The sequence below is a fragment of the Podarcis liolepis genome (genome assembly GCF_965112155.1).
Source record: "Podarcis liolepis genome assembly, chromosome: 17".
NCBI classification, from domain to species: Eukaryota; Metazoa; Chordata; class Lepidosauria; order Squamata; family Lacertidae; genus Podarcis; species Podarcis liolepis.
This window is the reverse complement of record NC_139571.1, coordinates 31,454,935-31,475,685: the sequence shown is the minus strand read 5'-3', so window position 1 is coordinate 31,475,685 and position 20,751 is coordinate 31,454,935. Positions and strand designations below refer to the sequence as shown.

At 43.6% G+C, this 20,751-nt stretch overlaps 1 protein-coding gene across 1 annotated transcript in view; it reads left to right on the top strand.

Moving 5' to 3' along the window:
- Positions 1-20,161, top strand: part of LOC310696250 (uncharacterized protein) — a 960,839-nt gene extending 940,678 nt beyond the window's left edge. The window contains exon 12 of the mRNA XM_083481566.1: positions 19,837-20,161. The gene's annotated coding sequence lies outside the window, so the exon portion shown is untranslated. The remainder of the gene's footprint in view (positions 1-19,836) is intronic.
- The last annotated feature ends 590 nt before the right edge of the window (positions 20,162-20,751 follow it).

The following is a 20,751-nucleotide window of genomic DNA, read 5'->3' as shown; positions in this document are numbered from 1 at the left end:
ACTCGAGGTACCACTGTAGAATGTTCTCAGCACCACCAAGACAAATGCTATGCAACAGACACATCGCACACAGTCCACCGCTTCATTGCCTGTAAATGCCTAATCACATAAATCTAATCAGCTGAACTGTTCTTCTAGAGATGGATGCATGCAATTTGAGAAAAGAAAGGGGGAAGAGTGTGGCCTACTTCAAGGAAGTCTTCATTCTAGGTAGCTTGTCATATTAGTTTTCATAATACTAGAAGCTTTTATCTTTTCTGGTTTTGTATGCAGCAAGCTGCAGAAGCTTTTCTCCTCTGTCTGGCTGTTTGTCTCTCTCTCTCTGAGCAATATTGATCCTCAGTTAAAAGATCTAAGGCAGCGAGAGCTTTGAGAATCATCTCTCCTGCAATAATAGGTGAGGAGCAAAGTTTGCTGTGTGACCACTGGCCCTGCAATGGCCATCGCTCATCTTCTTGGTAGAGTGGTCACTTATTAATTGCCAAGGAAGAGGACACATATCTCTGCACAATTTGCACAGGCTATGCACAGATTTAGAAATGTCGACTGGGGGAAGAATTCAGCGTCAGGCTAAGGGAAGCATTTCAGTTTGCCAGACAGAACAATCTCCCTTGTTCCCCCTTTGCAGTGTTTTGGGGGTTCCAGATGGTGGTGGTTGGAAATCCTCGCACTCAGAGACATGGAAAGTCATGCTCAGCGGTTTTTAACCTTGATTGTTTTGTTTGTTTGCTTATTGCGTTTATATCCCGTTTTCTCCCTAAGGAGCTCAAAATGGTGTGCATGGTTCATCCCCTCCTCTTTTAATCACCACAACTGTTAAGTTGTGGGTGAACATATCAGACGACACAGCGATTCTTCAAACAGCTCTTGTTTATTCACAGGCCAGGACAGAACTGAACTGAAGGGTTCAGTCAGCCTGCTTATATAGAGCTCCAGTACAACGTAACTGTATCAACTTTCTAAAACTATCCAATCACTGAACGTCACTTTCGATCCCTTATTTGCATAACTATCTACAGTATCCCCCTGCTGGCCCAGGGTGAGAACTTCAGTACATAACACCAACACCCCTGTGAGGGAGGCTAGGCTGACTAACAAGGTCACCCAGTTAGCTTCATGGCTGAGTGGGGGAGTTCAACCCAGCTCTCCCAGGTCTGAGTCTGTCATTCTAAACACAGTGATTTTTATCCATTATTTATTAAATTTATATACAGTCATATCTCAGGTTACAGATGCTTCAGGCTGCGTTTTTTCAGGTTACGGACTGCCGAAACCCGGAAGTACCGGTCAAGCCACTGGAAGGTCAAGGAGGATTAATTTGGACACATTTCCCCAGTCTCCCTCTCAACAGAGGTCATCATACAGGACAAGCGGAGTCAAAACCAAGCCAAAACCCTGAGAGAAATGGATACAGAAAAATCAGTTTCCTCCAAGAGCATCTGGATCTTGATTTAAACTGACAATAGGTGAGTTTGGCCACACAATCATGTTTCTCTCACAGGCTGGAGGCTTAAAATCAAGAAGCCCTCCTCTCCCCAATAAATGCTCCTCTGAGCCATCCTAAGTGATTTGATTTCAGGTTTAAACCCCAGAGAGCTTTGTAATAATCTCTCTCCATAGGAAGCACTTATTTACAGGAGGGGTCCTTGCCATTTTTAATTGCGCTTTCCTTTCCTGCATGTATTAACGATCTCTCAGCCTCCTTGCAGGATCTTGTCACTTTGCCAGATATTGAAAAAACAACGGATAGCAGGCTTATTGCAAAAGGTATGAAAGAAGGCAAGGTACCGGTAGCTCTTCTTTTTACTCTTGCGTGAAGGTAGAATTTAAGATTCTTGTCTAGGATTTCCTGCTGGAAACCAAATGTTCAATATACCCCAAGACAACTAGGTGCAATTTGAATTGGAACACAGGAACTCTATGGATGGTAATTTCTTCTGATTCAGCGGTAAACGGTGCGTTTTCCTGTTGCCTACATGAAGGCATGATTGAAGAGGACTGGCTCATTGATGTTGCTCTCACAGAAACACAGGAAGCGACCTTACAGCAAGACAGGCATTTGGTCCCTGTAGCTCTGTATTGTCCACACTGTTTGGCAGTGGCAGGGTCAGTGATGGAGCTAGATGCTCCAGCACCCGGAGTGGTGTGCACCCGGGGGAGGTGGGGCTAGCTGCCCCAGGGGGGGGCAAGCATCCTGGGGGGTGCACCGCCCATGCCGAGCGTCCCAGGGGGTGTGTGTCTTGGGGGTGTGCTGCCCACGCCGAGTGTCCCAGGCAGGGGGTGTTGCCCGGGGTGCACCACCCGTGCCGAGTGTCCCGGGGGTGGTGTGGCGATGTCACCCCCCCCAGCAATGACACCCGGGGCGGACTGCATCGACCGCACCCACCTTGCTCTGCCTCTGGTCAGGGTTTCAGATGGGGGTCTCTCCCAGCCCTACCTGACAATGCCAGGGACTGATCCTGCAGGCCCGTCAGTTTCTCTGCCCCTGAGCCACATCAGACCCAGGGCAAGGCAGTGCATGGCTTGGGTTGCCAGCTGCCTGGGCCGTGCAGAGGGATGGAGAGGGAAACAGACGGAGTACACATGCGCATTCAACTGCCTAACAGCATCCGCATCACCCAGGACATCAAAGCCACAGAGATAAGAAAAAAGAAGTCATTCCGTTGTCTGCAGAGGTCGCTTCCTGGTTCTCACGGAGAAGCCATTTTTGAGGGAGCCCAGTGACAGAAGCAAGCAGCTGTATTGAGGCAGCACCGGGTGTTGAAATGTTGCACCCCTAAGAATTTTGCGTCTGGGCAAGGGTGTCTTTTTTGTTTGTTTGAGGAGAGAATATCTAGACGTGAGAGCCACTGAAAACAACTTAATCCAAAGCATGCTTGAAGACCTATGATGGAAAGGCAGGATATAAATTTGTTAAACACATACATACAAATAATACACCTTTCCCACTAACTCTATTCACTAGCAAGATGTGAGAGACACGCTTAAGCACATGTTTCCATAATGGCGTGATAGCTGCATTTTCCTGCTACTTGGTGGCACCATAAACCACAGAGCCTAGGACTTGCCGATCAGAAGGTCGGCGGTTCGAAGCGACAGGGTGAGCTCCCATTGCTTGGTCCCTGCTCCTGCTAACCTAGCAGTTCGAAAGCACGTCAAAGTGCAAGTAGATAAATAGGTACCGCTTCGGCGGGAAGGTAAACAGCGTTTCCGTGTGCTGCTCTGGTTCGCCAGAAGCAGCTTAGTCATGCTGGCCACATGACCCAGAAGCTGTACACCGGCTCCCTCGGTCAATAAAGCGAGATGAGCACCACAACCCCAGAGTCGGCCAGGACTGGACCTAATGGTCAGGGGTCCCTTTACTTTTACCTTATGTTGATTAAAGCTAAGTTTTTTATTGTACTGGTTTTTTATTTTGTTATTTGGATGTAGGACTTTTTAAAGACTTTATGGTAACTTTCCCCCTTTCTTTGCAATGGAAATTCTTATCTAGGAATTGTCAAGGTAAGCGGCTAGCACAATATGATTTCATGCCTTGTTTAGGAGATGCTGTGCCACCTTTGGGGAAGAAGAAGAAAATCAGTGACCTCCATGCTGCTGTGGTAGTAATATGAACTTGGGCCTCAGGAATCTTAGGTTCAGAAGAAGAAGAAGAAGAAGAAGAAGAAGAAGAAGAAGAGAGGGAGGAAAGTGATTAGGAGAAAAATATATGTATGTGTGTGGGAGGAAAGGAAGGTTAATCACACTTTTTCATGCTTCCTATAGAAACTGGCAGCTAACAGCTACCGATCAAGTTCTCAGCAGAGAGTCAGGCTGCAGAAATATTGTTTACTATCTCCAATTCTTTTATTTCTCTTATCCTAGTTATATTACTCAAGGTTTCCGTCATCTGACATTTCCGAGTCTTGGTTGTTGTTAAATCTGCTTCTGTTTGAACATTAGCCCCTAGAGTTGAGGACCATGTTTATGTTTACAAGATAAGTTTATACATATGAAGTGTTGACTACTGTCTGTCAAAACAGAAATTGCGTCCTGTAGCCTTCCCTTTCATAAAGCCTCTTCTGGGCGCAGAGCTTCTTAGCATGAAAGATATAAGCTACGAAGCTTATAGCTGCTAATCGTCTGTTTCAGACAGAGGGCAGTATTTCAGCTAAATCATCCGATTAGTGCAAAGATGACCTTTGGCGCAAGAAGACTTCCTCTGCTTACACCCAGCCTCCTGCCCCACACGTCCCACATCTTCCCCAGATTTCGGGGGTGCTGTGGGAGGGGGGGAATCCTCCTGTTGCAATCCTTGCGCTAAGCGCTACATTGAATACAACCTATCCCTTCTGGGATAGCTGCGCAGCCTGCATTTGCTCCATAAGACGCACACACATTTCCCCTTACTTTTTAGGAGGGGAAAAGTGAGTCTTATAGAGCAAAAAATACGGTATCTTGAATTAGAAGCTTGGTGCTAGCAGTGCAGGATCTGGCTATAGATCTATAAGAAGTGAGTGGGATGCATGCAATTGAGCATAACTGGCTGTAGCCAGCGAGTGACTTCACTTGCTTACATCACTTTCCTTCTCTCAAGAAGTCCCATAGCTCTGAAGTGTGTCTTCATCTTCAAAGCCAGGGAGGTCACCGAGGTGACAGCAATGGTTGACTATTAAAGAGATGCCTTTGTCCTGCGAGGGCTTCCCTTTTCATCATAATTGCCTGGTGAGATCAGGGCTGAAGCTCAGTGGTAGAGGACCATGGAGTTCAATCCTTGGGATGTTCAAGTAGGACTGAACATACCCACTACCTGAAACCCTGGAGAATCGCAGCCAGTTAGTGTCAACCCTACAGAGCTACGTGGATCAACAGCCTGACTTGGCAAGCTCTGGTGCTCAATACAGCGGAATTCTTTATTATTGTTCTATGACTTTCAGAGTTCACAACTCTATAGCAACGTTTGCCAGGTACTGAAAGCAGACCTTTAAAATCTCAATTTTGTTTCCTTTCTGTTTCAATTTTTTCAAAAATTCTTTTTACGGTCTGCATGGGTTTAAGCGTTCAGGTTAATTACATGCTGGCTCATTCGCTTTAAAGATCTTTGGACCATGTAAGTTTGCTACAGGATGTGGTCACATTGAAAGCACCCATATGCCACTAACAGCCACGGCTCCTCCCATCCACCCAAGAATCATGGGAACTGTCATTTGTTAAGGGTGCTGGGAACTGTAGCCCTGTAAGGGGTCTCCTAGCACCACTCAGTCCCCTTAGAAAATGCAGTTTCCAGGATTCTTTGAGGGTAGTGAGGACTGTTGAAGCAGTACAGTGGTACCTCGGGTTACATACGCTTCAGGTTACAGACTCCGCTAACCCAGAAATAGTGCTCCAGGTTAAGAACTTTGCTTCAGGATAAGAACAGAAATCGGGCTCTGGCTGCGCAGCAGCAGCAGAAGGCCCCATTAGCTAAAGTGGTGCTTCAGGTTAAGAACAGTTTCAGGTTAAGAGCGGACCTCCGGAACGAATTAAGTACTTAACCCGAGGTACCACTGTATAAAGAAGTGCTTTGAATGTGTGGATGTGACCTGTTTGTAATGTGCATTACACTTTGAAGAATCTTGATCCTAATCTTGTTTTGGTCTGTAGTTCCTGGAGAAGTTCTTAACTTCAACATGCATGGAGTTATAATAAAGAATTTGGCTTCATGAGGCACCAGAGTTGCTTCCACCTTTTTTGTCCTGCTCTTTTGAGGTGCTTTCCCTCTCACAACTGTTCTCCTGTGTACCGACTTGGCAAGCTCTCTCTCGTTTTTCCGCCTTCAGATGCGCGATTAGCTAGACATCTTTACTCCCAAGTAAGGCCCACTATGTTCATTATAAGTGTGCATAGGATTGCAGCTTCCCCACCCTGGCAGGACCGGCTTTTATTGTTTGTTGTCTGCTATGCTATATTGCTGCGGCCTACTTTTTAATTCCTTTTATTGATTTTGATGTTGTCTTGTTTACCTCATTAACTACTTCGAATGTAGTTTATCGGAAAGGGGGTTATAAATAAATACGATAAATAAAATTAAAATGTGTTGGAGAGTCCAGGTGCTATGATATTAAGTGCTTAACTTATGCAGGTATGATTTTGCATTTTTATATGTTTGCTTTGCTGTTGTTGTTGTTGAGTTTTAAATCAGTTATTTGTATTCTACGCATTGTGACCAACTGTGACGGCTTATAGCTTTTAGCAATAAAGATTTCATTCATTCATTCATTAGCGAAGTGTTCATTGCCATAGTGTGTGTGGAAAGAGCAATGCCAGGGAGTTCAGGTGCCTTTTAGCAGTTGTGTTGAAGAAAGACTTGAGCCAGCAGAACTATGGAAGGTACACAAGTCCCTTCGCCCCGAATCCCTGAGTAGAAGAGGTTCCTTGGCAATATTCAAGCACTTGCATTGCTCCCTATGGTGCATTTTCAGAAAAGACATTTCCATTTACATCCTTCTGGAAAACTGACACTTGGACTCTGAATAATGTAGCTGTCTAATGTTATTGGCCCTTCAAGGGCGAGGTGGCAGATCAGCAGACCTTGCAGCAAGGGTAGCGAAGGAAGTCCTCCTCAGATATAGACCACAGTTCCTGTCAGCGACAGCCAGCATGGCCTATGGTCAGGCATAATAGGAATTGTAGTCCACAACACTTGGAGGGAGACATCATGTTTGCTCTCTATAGCCTGTAGGCCCTTCCCCTCGCTTTTCTGTTCATGTTCTCTGGCTTATCCGCTAAGAATGGCCTTCTTTGTATGGAGGCCTGGCTGAATTATTCGACATTGTCTGATCTTTGGGCTCCACACACTCAAGAGGACCAGGCAGCTGTGAGTCAGCCTCTCTGAATGGCTTCCAGCAGGTGACACACCAAAGGGGACTCACATGCACCTCTAGATGTCTCGAAACTGATTGGGATTTTAATACAAATATATGTGGATGTTTGGTTTGAATTTCCCCCACGCCACCTTGTCCTAGACGAGCTTAGGACCTGAGAGTAGAACACCAAGAAACAGAATTCCGTGGGCTTAGAAAGCCAGGAATTAAAGCCCATTATCTTTGCAGGCAAACACACACCTTCTTAGAAAATGTGTTTCCTGATTGCAGGCGTCTTATGAAGATGCCTGTCACAGGCCCTTGCTTAATATTAAGAGGCACAGTTGTTTATCTGTCCCCCCCCCCCCACTCCTCCTTTCTTAGATTTTATAGAATGCTTTGGAAATTTGACATCTTCCCCCCTCCTTTCTTCTCAGGCCAGATGTTTCATCCTCCTCTGCTAAGTAATCTTGACATGCCGCCACGAGATGGAAACAACTGCTAGTTTTAATATTGCTCCATATCTTTATTAAGAGGCTACGTCTCATGCATCCTAATTCCCCATATGTGTGCTTTCGCATTCCTCTCTTTGTTTTCTCCCCCCTCCTTCCTCCCTTCCTTCCTTCCTCCTCCTCTTCCTTTTCTTACCTTCCTTTTCTTTTCTTTCTTTTCTTTTTGCCCGCAGAAGACTGCATATGATAATTTCCTTGCATATATTCTGCCCAACCAGCTAATGAGGTTCTAGATAACATTATAATGAATATGCAGCCCCAGTATTGATTCCTGCAACGGGGAGTGCTTTTGTGTCTTTAATCACAGTTGGAATGCAAAATCAGGCTCCACCTTTCAACTCTATCTCCATCACGCTGAGAGAGCGAGGCTGAGACTGCTAGACAGCTCGAAAGAGATTGCAGCTCAGATGTCCTGGAAAACAGCAAATCCCTCAGACCTGGCAGAATCCGTTACCATGAGAACTGCAGATATTTCCATTGTGATGGCTTGCTCCAGCAGCCATCTGTTACACCCATTTGATTAGGGAAGTACAGTTCAGCTTGTACAGGGATTTTCATCACACCTTATTCTATGGCAGGGTACATTGCTGGTGGTTGTAGCGTTGGTCATGGTGCTGCTGCTGGTGAAACACTCCCCCTCTCTCTCACACACATATATACTATATATATATATATATATATATATATATATATATATATATGGTGTTGGTTTTTTTAGCGCTGTAATTTACTGAGGCTGAAGGCATTTAATGAAATGCTACAAAGAGGTTACTGAGGGACAGCAATATCTCTTGGAAGAAAGGAGCCCGTATTATTATTATTATTATTATTATTATTATTATTATTATTTAAGGGATTAGGATCCTGTGTTAAAAATTAGATCAGCCCATGAATTAACTGTGTTTAGTTATTCCTTGCCTGATATCTGAACCTCCTGAAACCACAGTGAAATTGCACAGGGGGTAGTTAACCTAATCATTCACTATATTTATGGTTTGTATGAAGCAACTCCTAACTGTAACAAATGCATATGTACAATTTAGGTTCTTTTGGGAAGCAGGAAGGCAAAGAATCTACAATGGGCCAAGTGTGTGGAATAACTGTATGATTATTAATTTTATTATTATTATTATTATTATTATTATTATTATTATTATTATTATTATTATTATTTTAATGGAGAAGAGGAACGAACTCAGGCTGCAGTGGTGAGAGCATCAAAACTGACCACTGGGCTCTTAAAGGTTAAGTGACTGGTGAATTAATTAGTTAATTACATTAATTGATGGCCCTCCGGATGTTGGACTACAGTTCTCATAAGCCCTGACCATTGACGGATGGGAGTCTTTGGCAAACTACAGGTTTCCCACCCTCTTTTACACAAGGAATTATTTCCTTTGTGGGGGTTTCCCTCTTCCTTGTGTTTTAGAGAATAGTGATTGTACATCCACTAGTTTGGGCTGAACATGGCAACTGCACTTTGCTGGGCTGGGGGGACCCATTGACGTGGTCCATTCCTCAGAGACTTATGGGTTCTGATGGATTCCTGAACGCTCTGGGGCATTTTCTGGCTAACATGACTAGCACTCCTGCCACAGAACTCATCACACTGTAGAGCAGTGAGATGCGTAGAGCCGTCAATGTGATAACCCACAAGTGCCCTTACCATCGCTGTGGAACATGTAGGTTGGCTGCTGGAGAGTGGTGGTGGTAGCAGCTTCAGGTATGCTTGGAAGAAGCTCATTACTTGTATCCATTCCAGTCTGGCTTCAGGCCTGGTCATGGCACTGAAACCACTTTGGTTGTCCTGATAGTCACATTTTTTGGGAGAGTGATGGAAGGATCACAACCCTGATCAAACTCCTTGACTTCTCAGTGGCTTTTGATACAGTTAACCAGGGTATCCTTTTGAAGCATCTCAGAGAGGTCGGATTTGAGGGCAACATGCTTCTGTGATTCTGCTCTTACGTCCAACGCCATTTCCAGAAAGTTGTGTTGTTCAGCACCATAGAAGTTCTCCTGCATCCTATCTTGTACCTCATGCTATTTAATATCCATATGAAGCTTCTGGGAGCTGTCAGCAGGAGATTTGGAGTCAATCTGCAGGTGACACCCATCTCTGTATGGTGTGGATGTGACCTTAGTATACCCCACTGGTTCAAGGTTTGTTTGTGGTCTGTGAAAGCTTACTGTTCTAAAGCTCTATCTCAGGCATCCCCAAACTCGGCCCTCCAGCTGTTTTTGGACTACAATTGCCATCATCCCTAGCAAGCAGGACCAATGGTCAGGGATGATGAGAACTGTAGTCCCAAAACAGCTGGAGACCAAAGTTTGGGAGGCACTGCTCTGTACAGATGATGATAGTGATGCTAATGATAATATTGACTCATGAATTATTATTATTATTATTATAATTTTAATTAACAAAAACAGCAAAGGGTGATTGACTTGCCTAGCTTCTTAGTTAATAAGGACATTTCTCTCCCCAGCTGAATTTTCTTGCATATTGTGGTGTCTCTGGCACAGGGCAGAGATCTCTTTGCAGGCAGACTTTGCTTTATGAACACAGTATCTGCCTTTGACAGGCAGGAGATGTATGGAGGCTCTGAAACCTGAAACAATGAATACCATTCAGCCTCTCGCCATTGCACCTCCTCATAATAGTGCCTTTGTTGAGTGAAGCATTTCTAAGAATACTACCTCCTCCCCCTTCCGCCTCCGAGGCTAGGCTCCAAACTATGTTTTTAAAATAAAGGTTAAGTACCTGAGGCATGAACAGTTGACATACAAAAGAATCTAAAGTAAATGTATCATTCATTGGCAGCAATGAGGGCTTTTTCTTTCTATCTGCGATGCATGAAGGCAGAAAGGGTGGAGGAGAGACGAGAGACACACACCAAAGACACCCGAGATAGAGCATATTTTCTTTCTCACTCCTGTGCTTCCCTTCAGGTAGAATGTTTAACATTTCGCACCTCGTGCCTGTTGTATATTTCTTCAAGCCATCCATCTCACGAGGGTTGCTTTTGGCCATCTGTACAAGCAAGTGCTTTGGGCTCCTGTATGAAAGTCCAAGCTGGCAGCAGAAATCTGGTGTACTGAAAAGATCTAGGCCGCAAACCTGAACATGGGCTTGTTGTTTAGTCGTTTAGTCATGTCCGACTCTTCGTGACCCCATGGACCAGAGCACGCCAGGCACTCCTGTCTTCCACTGCCTCCCGCAGTTTGGTCAAACTCATGCTGGTAGCTTTGAGAACACTGTCCAACCATCTCGTCCTCTGTCATCCCCTTCTCCTTGTGCCTTCCATCTTTCCCAACATCAGGGTCTTTTCCAGGGAGTCTTCTCTTCTCGTGAGGTGGCCAAAGTATTGGAGCCTCAGCTTCAGGATCTGTCCTTCCAGTGAGCACTCAGGGCTGATTTCCTTCAGAATGGATAGGTTTGATCTTCTTGCAGTCCATGGGACTCTCAAGAGTCTCCTCCAGCACCATAATTCAAAAGCATCAATTCTTCGGCGATCAGCCTTCTTTATGGTCCAGCTCTCACTTCCATACATCACTACTGGGAAAACTGGGCTACTTGATGTCAATGCCTAATAGGACCACAGCCTTTGACTGGTTCACAGATGAATGCGTATCTATGAAAGACGAAGGCAGCTCTGCAGTGAACAAAACCTCAATTTTTTTTTTAAATGCTCTGAGGAATTTTATGGTGGAGGCAGCAATGAAAGCAATGCCTGCTACTGATAGCATACTGTCCAAGTGTCCTGATTTTCCAGGGACTGTCCCGGAATATGAAAGCCAGCTTGGCTTCTGATTTGATCTTGGACTGTCCCTATTTCCGCTCCAGGGCCACTGCTGCTGAGCTCAGGGTGGAGGATGAGCAGGTATTTGTCCTAATCAGTGGCAGCCGCCACCACTGCAGCTTCTGCAAGTGAACATCCCATGACTTCTTCATGCCTTCTCTAGTGCCAGATTTACGTATAAGCCAAACAAGCTATAGCTTAGAGCCCCACTCTCTTGGGGGCCCCCAAAAAAATTAAAGAAAAAAAACTGGATGTACATTTCCAAAATATAAGATAAAAAACAAATAAAATAAAACCTACATACAGCAACAGAGTTTTGTGTTGTGTAGGCTCCTATGATGTAAGTAATGGGCTCCGCCTGCTAGCCTGCTCCCTAAAATATCACTGGTTTGCTCATTTCTATATATAAGGTGCCTGCATTCTGCATGTGCAAATGGCTTTAGATACCTATTAGGTCCATAAATTACCAGATAGCATATATTCAACACAAAAAACAGGTCTCTCGCTAGTATTGGCTGAAGCTTTTGAGACCTTAGGAAAGAAGATAAATGGAACCGTGACCTAGGAAAGTGACCCAGAAATGTGGTAGGAAGAGAATAAAACAAGAGGCAGGAGTCTGGGAGGGAAATGACAACTAGGAGAAAATGGGGAGATAAGGATAGGCATGCATGGTGTGAAGTTCACCTATTGACTGCAGGCCATTACAACTGGGATAAAGGAAACTGTTGTTGGACTACAACTCCCATCATCGTTGATTGTTTGCCATGTTGGCTGAGGCTGATGGGAGTTGGAGTCCGACAGTATTCCTGCTCTGCCTTAATGTGGAAGTTCGTGTCCTTGCAGTCAGCTGCTCTCTCCCTCTCTCTCCTCTTAGATGTTTCTGCATTTAATGAAGACCATCCAATATTTCAGGGAAACACAATAGTTTTTGACTTGTGTGTTATACTTTTGGTGATTATAAATTGGGGCAAGATGTTGGCTGACTGCACGTTTGCTGCTTACCTTAATGTATGGTATTTTCCCTCCATTTTTGCTCTGGAAAAGCTAAAACTACTTAAGATTAGCAAAACTTTTGCAAGAAGGGATGTAAAACAGATTTATCTTGGTGTCAGCTTTATCTGATCCATTTGGTCTTGTAGAGTTTGGATGGCTTCCTTTGTTACAATAACCAGCTTCCAAACATCTATATCCTCAGGGTATTAAATGTCAGCCTCTAGTGTACCGTTAGAGGATAAAGGATGGAGAATACTGAAGTATTCTCTCTCTCTCTCTCTCTCTCTCTCTCTCTCTCTCTCTCTACGCACACATACAGATTTTGCTGCACACTACTGACCTAGATATGACCCACACACTACTGGCAAAAGGAATTTTAGCTTATGCACATTTGAAACTCTTTTCATCAATAGCAGGTTTTTGCAGATTTCTCAGACAACAGCTTCCTTTCATTGTCATGGGGATATATTTGTAAGTAGGTCTCCAGAATAAATGGTTGGTGGAAATGTCAGTGAACAGACATTTCATAGGATATGTTTTGTGCTGTTGTTTTCTGAACGAAAAGTTTAGCTTTCTGATGAGCTGATGATCCCCTATCTACAAAACATTCAGTGTACCAAAAGCCAAGGCTGATGCTTGTTATTTCATAGCTAATGGGGCTGCCTGATTGGTCCACCATGGAAAGAAGCTGTCATTTTCTATGTCAACTGGTCAACTAGCCAGGATTTACATGGTGGAGGTGCTGTCTCTTGACTCCTTGGGAAACCATATATGTGCCAAACCAGATTCTATTACACAAGAAACGTAGGACATAAACGTGTTGTTTTCCCCTCAGCCAGAGCTCACTGGAGCTCAGCTCCGGCCCTTCTCAGGTGGGCACCATTGCCATTCTAAGATAACAAAGGAGAAGTTCATGGTCAGTTCATGGTACCTCTTTTCCTAGAAAAATAGCACTGGATAGAAATGTTTAAAAAGCACCTGTCCTTTGTTCAAGACTCCTGGCCAGAACAACACATTATGGTTGCACTATTGCTTAGTCCTCTAAGATTTAGTAATGCAAAATGTGCGACTTGACGTCATGTTGCCCCAACCTCATTCTGGTTTCCCCACCCTAATTCTGCTTCATCAGTTGATGCCTGCAGGATTTAGGAAGCTGTCAGCATGGTGATGTTGCATCATACGTCTTATCTGGTACGCCAACTGATACCCACTGCTTGTGCACTTTCACCAGAGTGGAACATGCTCTGGTTATCTCCCTCTTGGACTACTACATTGTGCTCTACGTGGGGCTACCTTTGAAGGTAACTCAGTAACTACAATTAATCCCGAATCCAGCTGCTAGACTGGTGGCTGGGAGTGGCTGCCGGAACCATATAACACCGATCTTAAAGGATCTACATTGGCTACCACTACATTTCCGAGCACAATTCAAAGTGTTGGTGTTGACCTTTAAAGCCCTAAATGGCTTTGGCCATGTATACCTGAAAGAGCGTCTCCACCCCCATCGTTCAGCCCAGACACTGAGATTTAGCACTGAGGGCCTTCTGGTGGTTCCCTCACTGTGAGAAGTGAGGTTACAGGGAACCTGGCAGAGGGCCTTCTCAGTAGTGGCGCCCGCCCTGTGGAACACCCTCCCATCAGATGTCAAAGAAATAAACAACTGTTTGACTTTTAGAAGACATCTGAAGGCAACCCTGTACAGTGGTACCTCGGGTTACATACCCTTCAGGTTACACACTCCACTAAGCCAGAAATAGTGCTTCAGGTTAAGAACTTTGCTTCAGGATAAGAACAGAAATCGGGCTCCGGCGGCACGGCGGCAACAGGAGGCCCCATTAGCTAAAGTGGTGCTTCAGGTTAAGAACAGTTTTAGGTTAAGTACGGACCTCTGGAACGAATTAAGTACTTAACCCGAGGTACCACTGTATAGGGAATTTTTTAATGTTTGATTTTTTTATTGTGTTTTTAATACTCTGTTGGGAGCTGCCCAGAGTGGCTGGGCAACAGTCAGATGGGCAGCATACAAATAATAAAGTAAAATCATCACCACCACCATCATCACTGTTTTGCATTATTAAATATTACTGGTGGGAAAGAGACGTAAGGTGGCTATGTTTGGGGGCAGCGATGCCTTGGTCATAATGGGAAACCTGGAAAGCTCCCTGAGTCAGTTCACCAGTCGATCTAGCTCAGTGTTATCTATAGTGACTAGAAGCAGTTCTTCAGAGTTTCAGACAGGGGACATCCCCTTCCATACTAGGAGACGCCAGTGGCTGAATCTGGAAGCTTGTGCCTGCAGAGCAGATGTTCTACTATTGGGCTACAACCCTTCCCTAAAACTAGAACCATTCCCTATTTCTCATCTTGTCCCGCATATGGTTTAGCTGTTGCTTTACAGCAGGCTCCCTCAACCTCGACCCTCCAGATGTTTCAAGACTACAATTCCCACCATCCCTGACCACTGGTCCTGCTAGTTAGGGATCGTGGGAGTTGTAGGCCAAAAACATCTGGAGGGCCAAGGTTGAGGAAGCCTGCTATACAGTGGTACCTCAGGTTACATATGCTTCAGGTTACATTCGCTTCAGGTTACAGACTCCGCTAACCCAAAAATAGTGCTTCAGGTAAAAACTTTGCTTCAGGATGAGAACAGAAATCGTGCTCCGGCAGCGCGGTGGCAGCAGGAGGCCCCATTAGCTAAAGTGGTGCTCCAGGTTACAAACAGTTTCAGGTTAAGAACGGACCTCCGGAACGAATTAAGTACTTAACCCGAGGTACCACTGTACAGGAATACAGATGCCTGGAAACTCATTGTATGTACTTGTAGTCAACAAATGCTTTAAAACAATGTGTTTTGGATAAGAAACAACCATATGAATTTCAGAAAGATTTCCACATTATATGATTAACTGTTTCTCCTTCCCCCCCTCCCTGTTGTTTGTGTGACATGGAAGTTATATGACTCAGGTATCAAAGCAATCTCACTCACTCTCACATCAATAATGAAGAATCTAAATATCAATTGCTTTATGTTTCTGCTTTCTCTCCCCCCTGCTTTGCACGATTTCCCGAGCCTCCACGTTTACATGCATCTGAATGATAAGCAAGAGAAACGTCCAAAAATATGATCCATAAATCATATTCAGATCTGCACATCCAAATGATTTGTTCTTAATCCTCCCAAATGACTGCACTGTGGGGCAAACCATTTATGTTCCTTTTGAAATAGAATGTTCGCTACATATATATATTTCCTTAAAGTATTAACTGCCTCTTGCAACGCAGAAGTCAAATGTGTGCAATTTTCACTTATAAAATGAGTGTACAATCTTAACCTGGTTGTTTGTGGCGGAAGGAAATCTCCTATAATTTTCCGATGGGATGAAACAGTACTGTACCCTGAAAGTGCCAAGGTAGGCAGGGCAGGGACAATCACCCCCAGGCTGGGCACACATTTTGGACTATTTAAAGTAGAGAGTGATACATTAAGAACAAATTAGACCATTATTGGGCTGTGGTCCTACGTATTTCTTTTGAAACACTAGATGGCAATAGAAAAGATGTTGAATGAGATGGAGTGTTGATGTTGGTCTACTAAAGTGGTTTTAATGTTGTTGTTGTTGCTGTTTAGTCGTTTAGTCTTCATGACCCCATGGACCAGAACATGCCAGCCACTCCTGTCTTCCATTGCCTCCTGCAGTTTGGTCAAACTCAAGTTAAGCCAAGTTATAAAAGGTGTTTCCGGACTGTCATTATTTTTGAGTTGGAGTCAATCACATACAGGCAGATTCATCTGATTTGGAACTGTTGTGCAACAAAGCCTTTCTGCCTCCCAAAATTTTGTGATAAGCACTAGGAAAATGCTTTAGAAAGTGCAGGGACCACATTCGTTCGGCACACTGTCATCCAATGCCCTCACAAAAAGAAAAAAGAATGCTCAATATGCAGCTGATGTCTATTCTCTCCCCACAAGGCAATCAGGATGAATGGTTACAATACCAGTTGTCTGGAACCTACCTTATTTTTTAAAGCCTTTTTAGAAAGCTGTGGCTGGTCCAGAAGTTGTGCTGGCATCCGTCTGTCTCGAGAGACAATGGTTTGCGCCTCTGGGGTGAAGTCAGATTGCTGTGTTTGCAGCACCGAAGTGATCTCCCCAGGGCGCAAGCCTGGGCAATGTAAATGGAGGTCCTGGGATGCCCAGATGACAAGACTTGGCCTCACTGATGTGGTCCAAAGGAAAGCAGAGCAAGACGTTTGGCATCAGCTCGGCTGCAGGAGTTGGGGGCTCAATGCAGGGACAGGGTTGAGGGGCCCAGTTGAAGGGAGTGTGTGGAAGTGTGAATGGAGAGCACGATATCAACAACAATAATGCATGGTAATAGATAATACGAAGAATATTTAGCATTTTCATAAAGTAAATCATAAATGTTGGAAATGTAAAGAAAAAGAAGGGACATTTTATCATATGTGGTGGGAATGTAAAAAGGTGAAAAGCTTCTGGGAGATGATATATAATAAGATGAAAAAAATGTTGAAATATACATTTATAAAGAAACCAGAAGCATTTTTACTGGGCATTGTAGGAAGTGATATATATAGAAAGGAATGTAAGCTGTTTTTATATGCAACAGCAGCAGCAAGAACGTTATTGGCCCAAAAATGGAAGCAAGAAGAATTACCGACGAAAGAAGAATGGAGGATGAAATTAATGGACTATGCAGAACTGGATAAATTAACAGGAAGGATTCAAAACCGGCGGGACCAGAAATTCACAGAAAACTGGAGTAAATTTGCAGACTATTTGAAAAGTATTTGTGATGATCAGACTATGTTTGTAGGATTGCAAGAAGTTTTGTGAGGAGTATTATTAGAATTATTGCAAAAATGGATAAGGGGGAGGAAGGTTAGTGAAGACACTTAAAGGTAATATGATTTTAAGAAATGCATAAGAAGTGGTTAAAATGGTGGATCATCAGAAGAGCTGATGGAAGTCCAAAAAAAGATTGTTTAAAAGATGAAATTTTGTGGTATGTACTATAATTTATATGTTAAAATTGAATAAAAATTATTATATAAAAAAAAGAATATTTAGCATTTTCTTTTGGTACTAGTTGTTTTCAGGACTTTTAAAAGTTGATAAAATACTGCCATATGTTATTTATCAACAGTGACAATAATAAACAATAATTAATGTTATGGTTTTTAAATGGTTCAATTATAATTGTGTTTTTTATTATTATTTGTATGAGTTCTTGAGAGTCTTGCAAACTGCCTTGAAAGGGCAGTGAAATTTTGTAAGTTGTTGTTGTTATTATTATTACTAGAACTAAACAGCATGTTGACTGAATAAATGTTTGAAACATTTGCCTTCCCTTTGCCTCCATTTCATTTAGAAGAGAAAGCAAAGTGAAGGGAAATATTTCAAAAATGGAAAAGGAAGTTTAAAACAACAAAGAACCTCCGACATCCATATTCGCAGAGGATTGGATAAGAACAAAGAGTTTAGGCTGAACATTAGGAGGGACGGTATTTTAACTGAAAAGTACATAAGTAATGGAATATGCTGTCTAGGGAGATCATGAAATCTTTTTTGGAGACATTTGTCAGATATATTTTTGATATTGAAAACAGTAAGAGGCTGCATACACCCAACATTTTATTGTAGAACCAATGGAGGCCGAATTATCATACCCATAATTCTCCTGGGTCTTTCTTCCCTTGCCTTGGCCCATAACATTTATTCAGATGCACGTCAGCCTTCATAACCTCTCTGTAGAAAATGTTCTGTTCCCATTCAAGGTTGATTGCTTCCTCTTCTATATTTCAATAGAATCGGAAATGTACACAAGACTGCTATTTTGCAGAGAAATCACCAAGTGCCCTGCACACCAATCTAACTGCAGAGATCGCACCCATTGCAGGGTTCTTTCCCCCAATATTTATGGGTGGCCACTGTATCTTTCAGCCACAGCCCTTTTGCAGACTGGAGAGGAAAAACAACTCTCTAGCTATTACCAGAAGAGGGAGAAGGAGAAGTGTGTGTGTGTGTGTGTGTGTGTGTAAGGCAGAAAACCATTCGCTTCCAAATTATATATTTTTTTCTGGGTTAAAAGTATATAATTTCACAAGGAACACATCAGGACTCATCCTGCTGTGAAACTATTGCTCAATTATTCTCAGCAGTGGTGAGTTACCTACAGTTCTTTACTGCCGCATAACCCCCGTGAATCCCAGGCTCCAGCGTTGAAGATGACAGCTGATGCTGGGTTATTGGTCCACGACTCCAAATGCCATATCAGCGTGAGATCATCTTCCAGGGGTTCCTCGTGTTGGCCTAGTTCATATATGTCAGGAGCTTGGTTAATCATAGTTGACTCGCGCTGTATGGCAAAGGCATATCGTCGACTTCTGTGTCACGGAGCAGTTAATTAAAAATAATGCAGCCACGTCCGTCTTCTTCCTAGACAATCAACGGAAAATCCGGAAGTCTTGGTTCCAACTTGCATCCGAAGCATCAATTTTGGGGTAGCGGCGAGGAAAGCAATGGAGAGTGTGAACTGATAATGGGGGAGCTGATTAATTTGAAAGTGATAGGTAGGTAGGGCCAAGTGAAATGGGAGGAGAGGCGATGCAGAATGAAACGATGCGAAGACAGGGAAGCAAGTGCTTTGAAAAGAGCAGCAGCTGCTTTAATGAATTCGAGCGCGATCTCCTTTGGATTTGGAGTTCAAGGTATGGGAAGCAAATGCAGAAACCTCGTTAAAGATTTATAAACAGGACACCCTGCCAGTCAAACGTGATGCAGCTAGAAAGGCAGATGAGACGGAGGGGGGACCTGAGTCTTTTGACTCATCAAAGTGGGAATCTATAACTCTTGTCAGTTCTCTGGGAAAAAAAGAAATCTGTTAGGAAGCAAGACTTATGGATCTCGTGTTTCCTTTTTTAGCACGGGGCAGGACAGTGATTAGGAGGTTGACAGGAAGTCACCCATTGCTGAGCTGAATGAGGAATTGGATGGAGTGGGAAGATGGGAGATGCATGCATTGTAATAAAGAAAGAAAGAAAGAAAGAAAGAAAGAAAGAAAGAAAGAAAGAAAGAAAGAAAGAAAGAAAGAAAGCGAGCAGGCGATGTCTCTGGCACACAATGCATGGATTTAATTACAAGTGTGCAGCTGAGGGAATGTTAAGCAGTGAACCAGAAACAACATTGCAAGATATTGTAATCAAAGAAGAAGTAGAAGAAAAAATTCTTTTGCCTGAACCACTGAGCCGGGTGTTGTTATTCCTTCTTGATACATCTATCTCAGCAACCCATCACAAAATCCTGTGTGGATGGTACCGTATTTTTAAAAGAAGCAATGATTTCAGACTTGGGCAACTACAAAAGTATTATGTCTCCTCCTTATCCTCCCATTGCTTGAAAGTGAGGGAGCACTTTTGGGGCAGGGTATGGAAATGTGCTGACTCCTCTTTGGTCAATTAATCAATTAATCAATTAATTTATTGTGTATAGCCCAAGGCTTTGACAGTGAACAGCAGAGGGCAAGAGCGAGGCTTTCCTCTGAAATCACACAACGTAACCTATAACAGTTTACAGCATGAAAAATGTACAGCATAAAATTTTAAAATTAGAAAGCATTAGCACAGCTGGAATGGAGCTTCTTAGATGCCAGAGCAAATTTGGCTACCAGGTGTGTAAATATTTATCAGCCACCCCCATCGTTCTACCTGGACACTGAGGTTCAGCACCGAGGGCCTTCTGGCGGTTCCCTCACTGCGAGATGCCAAGTTACAGGGAACCAGGCAGAGGGCATTCTCGGTAGTGGCACCCACCCTGTGGAACGCCCTCCCATCAGATGTCAAAGAAAACAACAACTACCAGACTTTTAGAAGACATCTGAAGGCGGCCCTGTTTAGGGAGGCTTTTAATGTTTGATGTAGTACAGTATTTTAATATTTCTTTTGGAAGCCGCCCAGAGTGGCTGGGGAAGCCCAGCCAGATGGGCGGGCTATAAATAATAAATTATTATTATTACATTATATTATTACTAAGTGTTCAACTGTCACTTCCTGGGGAGATCGGCCTGAGAACCAGTTAGGAATAAATGATAAAATTTGTGTAGAATGCATTTGTAATCCACACAGGGAATTCTGAGGTATCCCCCCTCTAAGTATGCTTTAAGTATTCTGAGAGCATCTGTTGGAACCTTAGTTCAACAAAGGAGCTACCTAGTGACTCTTGCTGGGTGCTATCACAGTTCCAAATGGCAATCATGTCTCCATCCTCCAATCCAAGGTAGACTATCCAGAGAATAAACAACACTAGCATTTCTCATACAGCAGAATTCCTCATGTCTTGCACTCAGCATGTGCATGTTGGGGGGCAGAGACAGCATGGCAGCACTGGTCTGGTAGGCCCCAAGCCATCCCCACCCACACCCACACTAGGAGGTCCCAGGTTCCATTCCCTGCATCTCTAGCTAGGGCTGCAAACATTCACAGTCTGAAACCTTGGAGAGTGCCACTTCCAATCATTGTAGACAACACTGAGCTAGACAGACCCAGAATCTGACTCCTTATCAGGCTGTTGTCTATGTGCCCACATGTTTATTTAAAGGTAAAGGA